Source organism: Lathyrus oleraceus, chromosome 3, assembly GCF_024323335.1.
Source record: "Lathyrus oleraceus cultivar Zhongwan6 chromosome 3, CAAS_Psat_ZW6_1.0, whole genome shotgun sequence".
Taxonomy (NCBI): Eukaryota; Viridiplantae; Streptophyta; class Magnoliopsida; order Fabales; family Fabaceae; genus Lathyrus; species Lathyrus oleraceus.
The window spans coordinates 214,132,914-214,145,701 of NC_066581.1; positions in this window are offsets into that span (position 1 = coordinate 214,132,914).

Consider the following 12,788-nt stretch of genomic DNA (forward strand, 5'->3'; position numbering starts at 1 on the left):
TCTCTGAAGCATTTCTGCAAACTCTTCATCTTCTTCTTCAACCATGGACGCTCAACAACAAGAAGTTTTCAACTTTTCTCAACAAATGGAATCAAGCTCAACTGCTCAAACTTCAAGCATTCCAACTCCAACTGTTACAGGAGTCTCAATCACCCCAGTTTACAAAGAACCCCATATCCTTGATCGTTTACCTCACATCAACCTAGCAACTCCCTTTGAGGGATTGGATGTGTTATGTGAAACACTGGTGGACTTTGAAAACTTGAGAAGAAATGGAGTTGATCTCACTGAAGAACTTCGTCAACAAGGTTGGGGAAACTACTTCCAAAGGCTCTATGGCCCTGTTTACCCACTTCTCATCAAGGAGTTCTGGAGATTTGCAGATGCTGATGACCATTTCATCGTCTCCTATGTTTTGGGGGTAAAGATAGTAATTACTGAAGAGCCAATTGCTTCTTTGTTGAACATGGAGAAAGATGGAGGAAAAAGGATTTACAACATCAACCCAAGATCAAGGCGCGTTGCTGAAGTAATCAATCCAACCATCTTCAAACCCAACACTGAAGGAAATCCTTCAAAGAACAAAGAGCTGCATCAGAACCTCAGAGTGTGGCTCAAGATCATTTTGGGAACTATTCACCACCGCCCAGCCTCAAACTCCTCTGATTACATCAATGCAGATCAGAAGTGCATTCTGTATTGCATTCACAAGGGTGTGAAGATCTGCCTTCCTGCACTACTCTTCAGATACCTAAGAGACTCTGTCAGGGAGACCAGAAAAAACATGAAGCCCAGATCCTACATCCCTCTGGGAAGATTGTTATCTGATGTTTTCATCGAGAATGGGCTGGTAGATCATCTGGAGAAGGCCAAGCTGATGCAAGATCTGGCAATAGATACTGGGAAGCCTCTGAACGCTAGAAATCTCAAGAGTATGGGAATAATAAAGAAGATTCAAGTCAGACCCACGCTGGACACATCCTGGGATTCCTTGAAAGATCAGAGGAAGCTGCCTCATGGTCTTGCTAGGTTCTACAAGAACGAACCCAGAGATGCGGTTGCTATCTATCTTAATCGTCTGCTGGATGAAGGTGTTGACATCTCTGGCTTCAGCCTCGACGATTGTCTAGATTCAGCAGAAGACTTCATCAGGTACAAGAGAGGTCTCTCTGAGAAGAAAATAACATCACAGGCAAAGAAGGCAAGACTTGGAGAATCTTCTGGAAGCAGATCTCCAGCTCCTCTGCAAATTTCTACTGGTACGTCTGTTCCTCCTATTTCCTCTGAACCTCTGATGGTTTCCTCTACTCCTTCCTCTAATCCTCTCCCAACACCACTCATTTATACAACCTCTGAAATCCCACCTTCTACAACCAGAACCTCACAACCTTCACCAATTTTAAATATCGCCCATACATTCATACCTCCTTCTGAACCTGAACAAATGAACCAAAGCACTTCCTCTTCATCATCTTCAGAACCAGAATCACCCCCATACCTTCAAATCTCCTCTGACCAAGAATACTCTGACCCTGACTCCCCAACCTTAGCCCAAATTCAGGCTCAAAACCTTGCTTCACAACAACAAACACAAACACAATCTGAAGCAACTTCACCTCCACCAGAACAAACAACCAACATTACTTCTGAAGACCAACCCTCTGAAACTCAACCCTCTGACCTCCACACCTCTGATATCACCCCTCCTGAACCTGAAGCTGAAACTGAACCATTAGACTTAAACCCTCTTTACGCTTCACCCCAAAGATCTGAACCTCAACCTGAATCAGAAACTGAACCAGAACCTCTAACTTTAAATCTCAGCCCTCCAATTTCTTCACCTCAAACCTCTGAACCTGACCTTTCTATACCTACCCTTGAGGAAGCCATCATGCTGGTTGCAGGGGCTTCAGTACAAAAGGTCAAGTCTCTGACCACTAACTCTGAAGTCAGTGATGATCCTGACTCTGTAAGGACACACTGGAACAGAGTCATTGGCTGGATGACCTCTGAGGCTTTTAGACTGAAGCACATCTCTGAACAAGTCAGAAATGGCTACATCAGAGATGCTGAGGCAAGACTCCAGGAAAGACTTGCAAGAGAAGCTGAAGCCAGAAGGCTGGAAGAAGAGAGATTAGCAAGAGAAGCTGAAGAAGAAGCTAGAAGACTGGAAGAAGAAAGAGCAAAGGAAGCTGAAGCTAAGGCTCTGGCGGATGCAGAAGCACAAGCTGCTGCTGAAGCACAACAGGCTCTGACTCTGGGGGAGTCCTCTTCTGTTATCCCTATGGTTCTCCAGACACTGAAAGAACTTAAGCAAGATCAGAATGAACTCCGTGCCAGAATGGATAAGCAAGACACGGTCAACGACAACATTCAGAACATGCTGGCTATGTTGCTTCAGAGAATGCCTCCGCCTCCGAACCCCTAGGCACTTAGGATATTTTTTTTGCTTGCCTGTTGTTTTGTTTGCTTTTTCCGATTCTGATGTTTTCCTGTTCTTGTTGCCTTTGTGCTTTTATCTGAATACAATGTTTTTCTCTTCAATTTTTTTTTGCTATGTCTTTTTGATTCTGACAAAAAGGGGGAGAAGTCATTAATAGCTCTGATGAAAATATTGTCTAAATACCTTAAGCATTCTGCAACATATTTTTCTTAAAAATAATTTTATCTAACCTGGACTTAAGAAATTGCAGAAGGTATCAAGAAACCTCTTTACTTGGAAGCTCTGGTAAGAACTTCTGAACTCCCTAGCACTATCTCAGGGGGAGCTCTTGCCTATCTGATCTGATATTTTATGTTTCATCTGCTAATTAAGATTGTTTTGTCATCATCAAAAAGGGGGAGATTGTAAGAACAAAAATTGTTCTACAACAGATTCCTTGATTTTGATGATAACAAAGGATGAAACCAAAAATGGCACCCTAACGAAAAAGTTTCTAAGTGTGCAGGGTTCTAAAGAAAGAAGGAAGAAATCTGATGATGTCATCAGATACAGAACCAGATCAGATACAAATTATCAGAAGATAAGAAGCATCTGAAGTAGAAACACGTTCAAGAAAGTCTAACTCTGAGCAAAACAGCAAAGTATCAGAAGCATCTGAACAAGAAGTAAGCTCTAGAAGTTCTGACTCTGATCAACGCTATCTCTAAACTCCAGAACTTATCAGCGCTATCTGAAGAATCCATCAGAATCCAAAAGAGATCAACATCAGAAGCAAGACTCCAAGATTCTCAGATACACGAAGACTCTGATCATGGAATTGCTAATTATGAAAGAGTAACGTTAAAGTCAAGTAAAGGTTTGCAAATGGATTTCCTAATACAAAAAGAGACGTTAATCTCCAATTTCAATAAAGAAGATACTATATGTGCTAAGTAGTCATTTCAAGGAGAGAAAGTTATCCTGCAGAAGCTATTTAAGTGATGGCGTAAATTCATTTTATTACTCATCAGTTTCAACTACTACCTCACTGATCTATATAAAGGACTGCAAATCAACATTCAGAACACAACACATACAAGGAAAAATATACTGAAACATCAACGCTCAAGGAAACACTCTTGCTCTCTAAACCTTCACGAAGCTTTTGCTTATAACGTGAATCACTTTTGTTCTTACTATTGTAATATTTGCTTTCTTAGAAGCACTCTAGATTACATAAATCTTTTATCTATTGTTTGTTTATTTCCTCAAGTGACTCTGTGTAGTCTGTATACTTGAGAGGACTAAGAGATCTTTCTCTTAGACGTTGTTTGTAATCAATCTTTCAAGATTAGTGGATTAAGTCCTTGTTGAAGGCGAAATCACCTTGGCCGGGTGGACTGGAGTAGCTTTGTGTTATAAGCGAACCAGTATAAAAATCCTTGTGTGATTTTCATTTTGAAAAAGCGCTTATTTTCCAAACAATTCAAACCCCCCCTTTCTTGTTTTTCTCACCTTCACCGCCTCCCTTCTCCGGTGTACCAACGAAACAAAACACTATCCTATACCAAAACAACCTTCTGAGTTCGAATATGGACTCAGAATCCCCACTTCCATCTTTAAACTCTCGGATCGGGGGTCTCAAACCGAAACCCTAAAAACGAGATCCTACCTCAAATACCAGGGGTTTCGAGAAATTACCAAAAGGGAAGCGGTCGGATCGTCAAGGATAAGGCAACAAAGTTAGGAGAATGAAGAAAGAAGACCAACTTACCCAAATCAGAGCTGTTCCGATGGCTTTTTCGGCGGAAGTAGATAAGTGCTTCCTCTTCTGTTCTATGCTTTTTAATGCTTTCCCCTTCTTTTCTTCTTTTATCTGCCTCGCGTTCTTCGTGTGCGACGGATCTCTGGTGTAGCGGGGTATTCGTTACCTTATGATTTATTGACTAAATCAAAAGTAAGCATACAATTCGAGTCGCCACCGCACTTTTATTTGTCTAAAGGAAAGGCTAAAAAGTGAACAAAAGCCAAGTAAGAAGTTTTATCAAATCAAAAACTAATAAAAATGTCAGAGATCTGAGTAAGGGGGTTGGTTATGAAATGTGAAGGTTTTAAGCACCCAAAACATCCTTAGTACTCTAAGGGAGCCCTTTTTGCAAATGTGTATTGTAGGTTGGTATTTGTGAAAAGCATGTGCAAACAAGATTGGGGAGATGAGAAAAGAATATACATTATATTTACAATTTTGTTGTTTGAATGGATGAACCCATTGCCTATGTACCATCACAAAGGTAGGATAAAAACCTCGTAGTTCGGGGTAAAAATCTCAAAAGATTGGTGAATTGATTTGATCAAAAGCCTTAAGGTCTTTTGTTATCAAAGGGAGAAAACTCAACCAAAACCAACAATCCACCATGTGAGGAGAGCTTCAACATACTAGTGAGGGATCCACCCTATAATAAGTATGGAAGACTTATAGTCCAATCACTAAGGATAAGGCGAGGTTTACATCAACCACTATGATAACTCAAACCTATGACTAATGTTTATGGAAAAGTCTTAACAAAGGTGGCCATTGGAACCACAAAAATCCTTTGAAGTGAGTTGTATTTACAAATTAGAAGTATTCACAAAATGAGGTCAAAGTTGAATTAAAGTTTATTCACAATGAGTATTAAGGAAAAGAGTTTGAAAAATCAAAGGCATAAGGCCTAGGTTTCTAATTTGAAACAAAGTCAAAGTTTGCACATAAAGTGTTTGGCTTGGGTTAGAGTGGAGAGAAGAAGAGAAGGGTTAGTCCTAAACATGCAAAGATAAGAGAAGAGATAAAACCCTTGGAGTCCCTTTTCTTCAGACCATAAAGATGATTCAATATGCTCCTTTCCTTTGGACTTAGCAAATAACTCAAGCAATCAATCAAATATTATATTCAAGCTCCTAGGATCTCCATTTGGCTTGTCTCTCTTAACTTGGGTATTCATGACAATGGTCCTTCTTACTATCTCAAGATGGAATCCCTATCACACAAGAGCAAGCATCAAAAATGTTCACAACACAATAAGAGGAATGGACAAAGAATGAGTTTAGATTAGGGGTCCCTTGAAGTCAACTTTAAGGTTTATCATTCTAAAGGCATGAGGCCTAGTTGCTCTTCAACAAATTTAGAATTCTAAAGGCATGAGGCCTAGTTGCTCTTGAACTCCTTTAAGCATAGGTAAGGTCCTAATTATAAGTCTTTTCTCCTTTTTGCATTGGGTTCACACAAACAAAGACAAAACAAACACAAAGCAATAATATATTTATACACAATAATGAGCTCAAATGAGCAAAAGGAAAATGACATAAACATAAAATATGTGCTCAAATGAGCAAAGGGAAAAAGAAATATGAATAAATGAGCAAGAAAGTACATTGCATTAAAGTAAATTGCAAGAAATTAAATGCTCAAATTAAAGTTAGCAGTTAGTAGTTAATGTTAGTGTGTCATAAGACAATTTAGCGCTATGTTAAGCAATCGTAAGTGGACTAATGTAGTAGTCACACCTATCTGAGGTCGGTCAATAAAACTATAGGCAAATAAACACAAGTTAGAGATCATGACTAGTAAGCCAAGCTTCTACAACTTTCCATGCCAAAAGAAAAGAGGAAAGCCTTGTATGGACTTTAGGTTTTTTGCTTGACCAAGAAGCAACCTATCTTGGACACAAAGCAACTCACTTGATCTTTGATCAAGTTGAGTTTGATTTGAATCAAAGAAGGTTAAGCCTCTCATATGTCAAGACCAACCACAAATCATTAACTCATTGGCCCAAAATAAAAAGAAGAAGATGAAGATGAAATGAAATGGATAAAAGGAGAATTCAAATGAAATGATCAAAACACAATGATCAAATGTGAATCAAATCAACATCAACCAATGTAAAACAAAAGAGAAATGAAGATTAGAAGTCAACAAGTCAAATATATTTTTTGGTATTTTTTTGGAATTAAAATAAATGCAAAATTAAAATGGACAAAATATGGTCAAACCTCAAATTGAATTCAAATCAACTTAGACAAGTCCAATTGAATAATCATAGGTCTAACATGGTTAAACAAGGTTTGACAATTTTTTTAAACATTTTTTGAAAACAGAAACTATTTAAAATCAATTAAAAACAATAAAATATAACACAAATAAATTAAAATCTCAAATCAATTAAGAAATTAATGAGAATGTTTTTCATAGACTTATCATGATCCATATGTGTTAAGAAAATATTTTTGGAATTTTTGGATATCAAAAAGTATTTAAAATGAATTAAAAACTATTAAAAACAAAATAATTCACAAAAAATATTAAATGAAGTCACAAAAATAATTAAAAATCAGATTATGAAACTAGATTTTTCAAGATTTTTTTTGCCATTGGTCTCATATTTCTGTGACTTCAAATAAAATAGTTATGAATTTTTGAAATTAAAAGGAATTAAAAGAAATTAAAACAGAAATAATAAAATAGGAAAAATGCGCACCCTTTGGATCAGTTTCATTAAATGACGTGGCTACATCCAATGGCTCAGAGGCGCTGGAGTACCATGGTCATGAGTCAAGCGCGAAACAATGTGAATTAAAATAAGTCACCAAACACACGGCCACGATTAGAACAAATGAGAGAGATCCAAAGGTTTGGAGTCATCCACGTGGGGATGGTGGTGGAAACCACCATCTTCTCCGAGCAGCAAACGACTTCCGGCCACCACGCGCAAGCTTTTGCAAGTTAATGAAAATAAGCAAATGTGGTACCAAAATGAAGCTGGGGTGATGTACATCACCCCTGTAACCTTGGATTGTGCTCAATGTTTCTATTAAGGAAGAAATATGAGCTTGAAAATCCAGGTATGCAAACTGAAATGCTTCCAATCATGAAATCAAGACCACCACTGGCCTACCTCTTGCTCGAGGACTTCAGAAAACGGTTTAAACACAAGTAATTCACATTGTATAGCAAGATTTAGATCAAAACAGTTTGGTGTTATACCTTTGAAGAGCAGCTTTGAATAACACGATTCCTTCAAGCTTTTGCTTCCAATTTGATCTTGAGATGTGATATGAATGCAAGGCTAAGGAATAAGACTTGAAGATCAACTGATTGTGTTGAAATTCAAGCTTGAAATTGAGAAATAAAAACGGAAATTCCTTTGAGTAAGGTTGGGTTTTCACTTCAGCAGAGTTTCAGGTTGCCTTGAGGTTGATTTTTGAATGAGCATGGCAATGTATTTATAGTTGAGATGGATGCAAGCAAGTGTAAAACTCGTGTGCATGAAGCTTTGGGTCCTCCATGCATGGGCCTGTACAGGCGCATATGAGGCCCAAAATTGAATGGAATAGCATGCTGATATCATTTGAAGAAGGTTTGGACGTGCAAAAGGCCTGCTGTTAGCTTATGCATCAAGTTACAAAGTGAATTGCATATTTGGACATAAATCTTCACCTCTTCGAAAGCCCCACATGGAAAATCCAAACATGGTGGTGTGAGTAATGGTTGGAAAGGACTTGACATAAGGAACAAAATCTATATTGGGAAAAAATCCATTTGGAGTTTGGAAATTTGTGAAAATTGGCCTTGAAGTTTGAGGTACAAAACATGTCTAAGTTTACTTTGAATTTTTTTCCCAAAAGTGACCAACTTCAAGCCCTTCTGTTTTAATGATGCAAGCATCAAATGGAAAAACCTCCAACATCAAAGTTGTAGACCTTTCCAAGATTATAAATTTGGACTTAAACTTTGCATCATTTGGAGTTTTGATGAGAAAGTTATGGGCACTTGAATTTGGACTTTTTTCACATTCAATGGTTTTGGTCCAAAGTGACCTATAATGTTTTGTATTATCACATGTGTTTCTTTTAGGATTATGAAATTTTGTCCAGCATAACATTTGAAGTATACATCTTAATATTTCCAATGCAATTGGTCTCACCTCAAAATAATAAAAATTAAATAAGTTAAGTCCTTGGGAAGTTGACCCAAAGTTAGGGTTTCAGTCAAAATGACCTATAATGTTTTGAAATGAATGATGACCTTCCAAGTTTCAAATGGATTTTTTATGAACATGAACATTGTTCATATGGTTCCTAAGAACATGTTTTCTCTTTGTGGCATATTCATTTTAGAAACACATCAAAAGTTAGGTCTCAGTGGATCTCAAATTAGTCAGATGACTTGACTGGTCAACTTCTCAAAGCCAAACTTCAAATCTTGATGAATGAATGATTGAGGATACTCACATAGGCTCATATATGCATAAAATAATTAATGAAATAACTTACCTTGAATGAATTTGATCATAGGTTGAGATTGCTTCATGGGCAAGGCACAGTCAAAGCACAATTGAATTAGGGTTTCCTTGGGAAACAATCCTCAAGCCCTTTGGTTTATCTTGATCAAATTGGAAAATTGAGATACTTGAGAGACATATATGATGATTTAGAGCTTTGGGAACCATTTTCATGTTTGCTTTCATCTTCATCTTGCCATTTCATTGAGCATAAGAGCCTCATAGGAGCAAGGGCACACATGATCACTTGAGCTACAAAACAAAAAAGGTTAGTGACATATTTTTGTGCTTTTGGTTAGTAAACAAAAATAAGAAAAGCAATAATATACAATTTAAGCATGCTTGGGGGTCTCAAACCAACTTACACAAGTCCCAACCCAAGGGTAAAGGAGCCACACATGCTATGATCCTTGAGGCAATGCAATGAGCAAATGATATGATGCCATGAGGGATCTTAGGGTCAAAATTAGGGTCTTACAGATGCCCCCATTTAAGGCCATTCTAGCCGGAGATATGAAGGTTAAAATATTCATCTCGATGAGGTAGAATGGGCTTAAATAATAACAAAGAGACGAACTTTGGTCCCTAAGAGACCTCATGATGCAGATGTATGCATGCAAAAGTTAACCCTCTGTGGGGAAATATGACCACAAAGGAAAAAGAAATCAGAGAGACTGAAAGTCCACAGGAGTAACACACTCACTAATGGGGACAGAGACTCTGGGGAAAAATAGGGTAAAGAATGCTTGAGCAGGTAACGACTTGAAACATGCTGGGAGACACGAAGGGATTCCACGAAAATAAATTGATGGAAAGACTCGAGCTGACGCAAAGATGCATGTATTGGGGAATATTCCAATACAGCAAAACTATCCACAAAGGATACATCAGATAAAAATCCGGACTCAGACGGGGAAATCCATAAAGGACTCAGCTGAGAAAAAACAAATGAGATATTACCGGTTACTGGGTAATAAACTCAAAAAGAGACATGTCATCAGAACACCGGTATAAGGGTGAGAGAACAACACGCTCATGGAGAAAGAGTATCTAAGACCGGTATAAGGGTGAGAGATATCAATCATCCAAAACATCTGAGGAGGGCCTAAAAGGCATATCTCAACTCAGGGAAAATCTGACTCCACAGGGGACAAAAAGTCATAATAGGGAGCAGAAGGAAGGAACACCAGGGATACCGGTTACTGGGCATATAATAAATGACCAACCAAGCGTGAATTGGGAAAAAATCCAAGACACTCATCATCCGAAAGGGAGGGCTGAAAAAGCAAACTCGATTTACAGGACGGACATTCGATTCCATAAGGAAGTACGAATCTTACTCAAGTGGGGAAGAAAAAGACTTCAACTGAAGAGTGCATGAGATATATTATCTATTACCGTCAGAACATAGATAACATACTCGCATGGAAGATTATCCGGTTACTGGGTTAATAAAGGATAAATCGACTAAAAAGAAAGGACATCGGGATACCGGTTACTGGGTATATAATGATGACCAATCAAGAGGGAGAAACAATCATTACCAAACAAGGGTAAATGAAAGATGACTCGCGGGGGGATGAATTGCTTAATAAGAGCAATTATCCAAGAGGTATATCACCGGTTACTGGGTGAAATACTCAAAAACGATGGAATATCCATACCGAATATTGGATAAGGATAACCAACAAATAGGGGATTACATCTACCGGTTACTGGGTAGAAAACCACAGAAATAGGACTTACAACTACCGGTTACGGGGTAGAAGGCCACAACATCCACTAGGGAAAGGATGACAAATTACTCGTTACTGAGCAATTGATCACCTGAACCACAGGGAACTGCAGGGGAATAACAAGAGAGGAGTCCATCTAGGAACAAACTAGAAAGACACAATTAACAAGACTCAACCCAATGAGGATATAACTCAGGGGAGTAATTCCATCCTGATATATAATTGGGGAGGAAACTGAAACAAAAATCATCCACGAGGACATAACTCAGTGGGGAATATAGAAGGAAAGATAAACACTTTCTGCTTTTGGGGCTGACTCTATATGGAGAGATCAGACACAAACATCTGCTTGGGGAAGAATGTTTCACCAATAGCAGGGGATAACAAGCAAAGATATATGGCAAAGAATGCAACATGAATATCTGAATGCTATAATTATGCATGTATATGCGTGGTTTATGTATGATTAATGCTGACAAACAGACATATCTAACACAAACAGGTTCGAGAATCAATGGACGGACATCCGGTATAACATCTCAAAAGAGAAAATTCGGGCCCACAGGAGAAATCAATTCTGGTGGGAATGCATCAAATACCAGGAGACACCAACCACCGTTGGGGATTGGCAAAGGTCACAACTATCAACCGTCGGGGATAGGCAAAGTCTCAGCCGGGGAACATGCAGAGATATTGATAAGATTCGTCATAGAAGAACTCTACTGGGGATCTTAACACGGATAAGATCCGTCGTAGAAGAAACTCTACTGAGGAACTTAACACGGATAAGATCCGTCGTAGAAGAAACTCTACTGGGGAACTTATCAAGGAAATTATATGAAACTCTGTGGGGAACAAACTCCAAACAGAAGTTCCAACGATCCAAACACTCCTTCTAATTGCTGGAGAAACATCTCTGTTGAGGGGAGAGAGAACCATTGCTCCACTGGGGAAGGAAATAACACATCTTCCTCATCGCCGTCCAATAATGGAAGAAATCTTCAACCACGGAGGGGATACAAACGTCAAGCTAGGATCAGGCAACTCCACTGGGAATGGACTAAAGTCGATCCAACTGGGGATAGTCTGATGTAGGCAACCCTAATAAGGATGAGCTATAAGCCAACCTGCTGGGGGTAACTATAAGTACATCCGGAGGAACTGTCCTGGCTGAGGGAAACGAAAGTAAATCCTTCATCAACATGTGTCATGCTGGGGATTAAAGGGGAATAAACCCTTCACCAACTGCTCTAGGCAACTACTGCTGAGGAGATATCTGAAAGATAACTCTTCAGAGAACTCATGCTCACTCTGCCGAGGACTTCTACTCATGCTGGGCACTTCTGCTCTCTGGGGACAGACAAACTTTCTCATGAATAGATAGAATATTAACTTTTATCAATCTATTAGGGATTTTAGGTCAATCCACACAAGGGATGACAACCATATAATTGATAAAACACAAATGCTAGTGCCTGATATAGAGGTATACACATCTCTAAAAGATCGAGGCCAAAACCCCAGACTCTCTAGGGAGTTGAAGATGCATCACTCTTCTCTGCACTTGCTGGGGAGACAACCTGAAAGATGATGAAGAGGATACTAAACATGCCAGAAATATGAACAAATGTCTTACCCTTTTGGAGATCGTACTATCCTTGGGAGAGCACTAAAGATATTCCAACTATCCTTTTAGTCATTGTGAATGTTCACTTTGTTTAAAACTATTTATAAAAACTTAATTTGTTTAAAAGAATGATATTTATCAATTAAAACATGCAAACATTTGTTAAACAGAAACAAATAAGAGTGCAAAGAATTGGATAAAGGCTCAAATTTATTTGATAGAATGGTAGTCCACAAATGGCAAGACTCCATGGATCTTTTTCAAATTTGAAATTGGCGATATATATTGGAAAAAGGGTTGCATTGAACATAATGACCATTTCTCCACCAACTCTGAATCCAATGTATTTGAAGCTTCAGTTGACGATGACTGAGCGAGAATCTTTGACAGATGACAGTTGAAGAACAAAGTCTTGTCAGGATGCAGTTACTTGCCAAATCCCTAATTTTTGCCTAGATTGCCCCAGGATAAGGTACTCAATCTAGCGGGATATATATATTCTTTTTTTTTCATGTCTCTAACTTTTGCCTGGATCTCCCTTTCAGGTTTTCAATCCACCGAGACACTCATTTTTGCCTAAGTCTCCCTTTCAGGTTTTCAACTTAACGAGCTATTCTGTTTTTATTTTTAGGAGAAGTATTTCTTGACCGCATCTGAATTCACAGGACGAGTGAAATCCTCCCCAC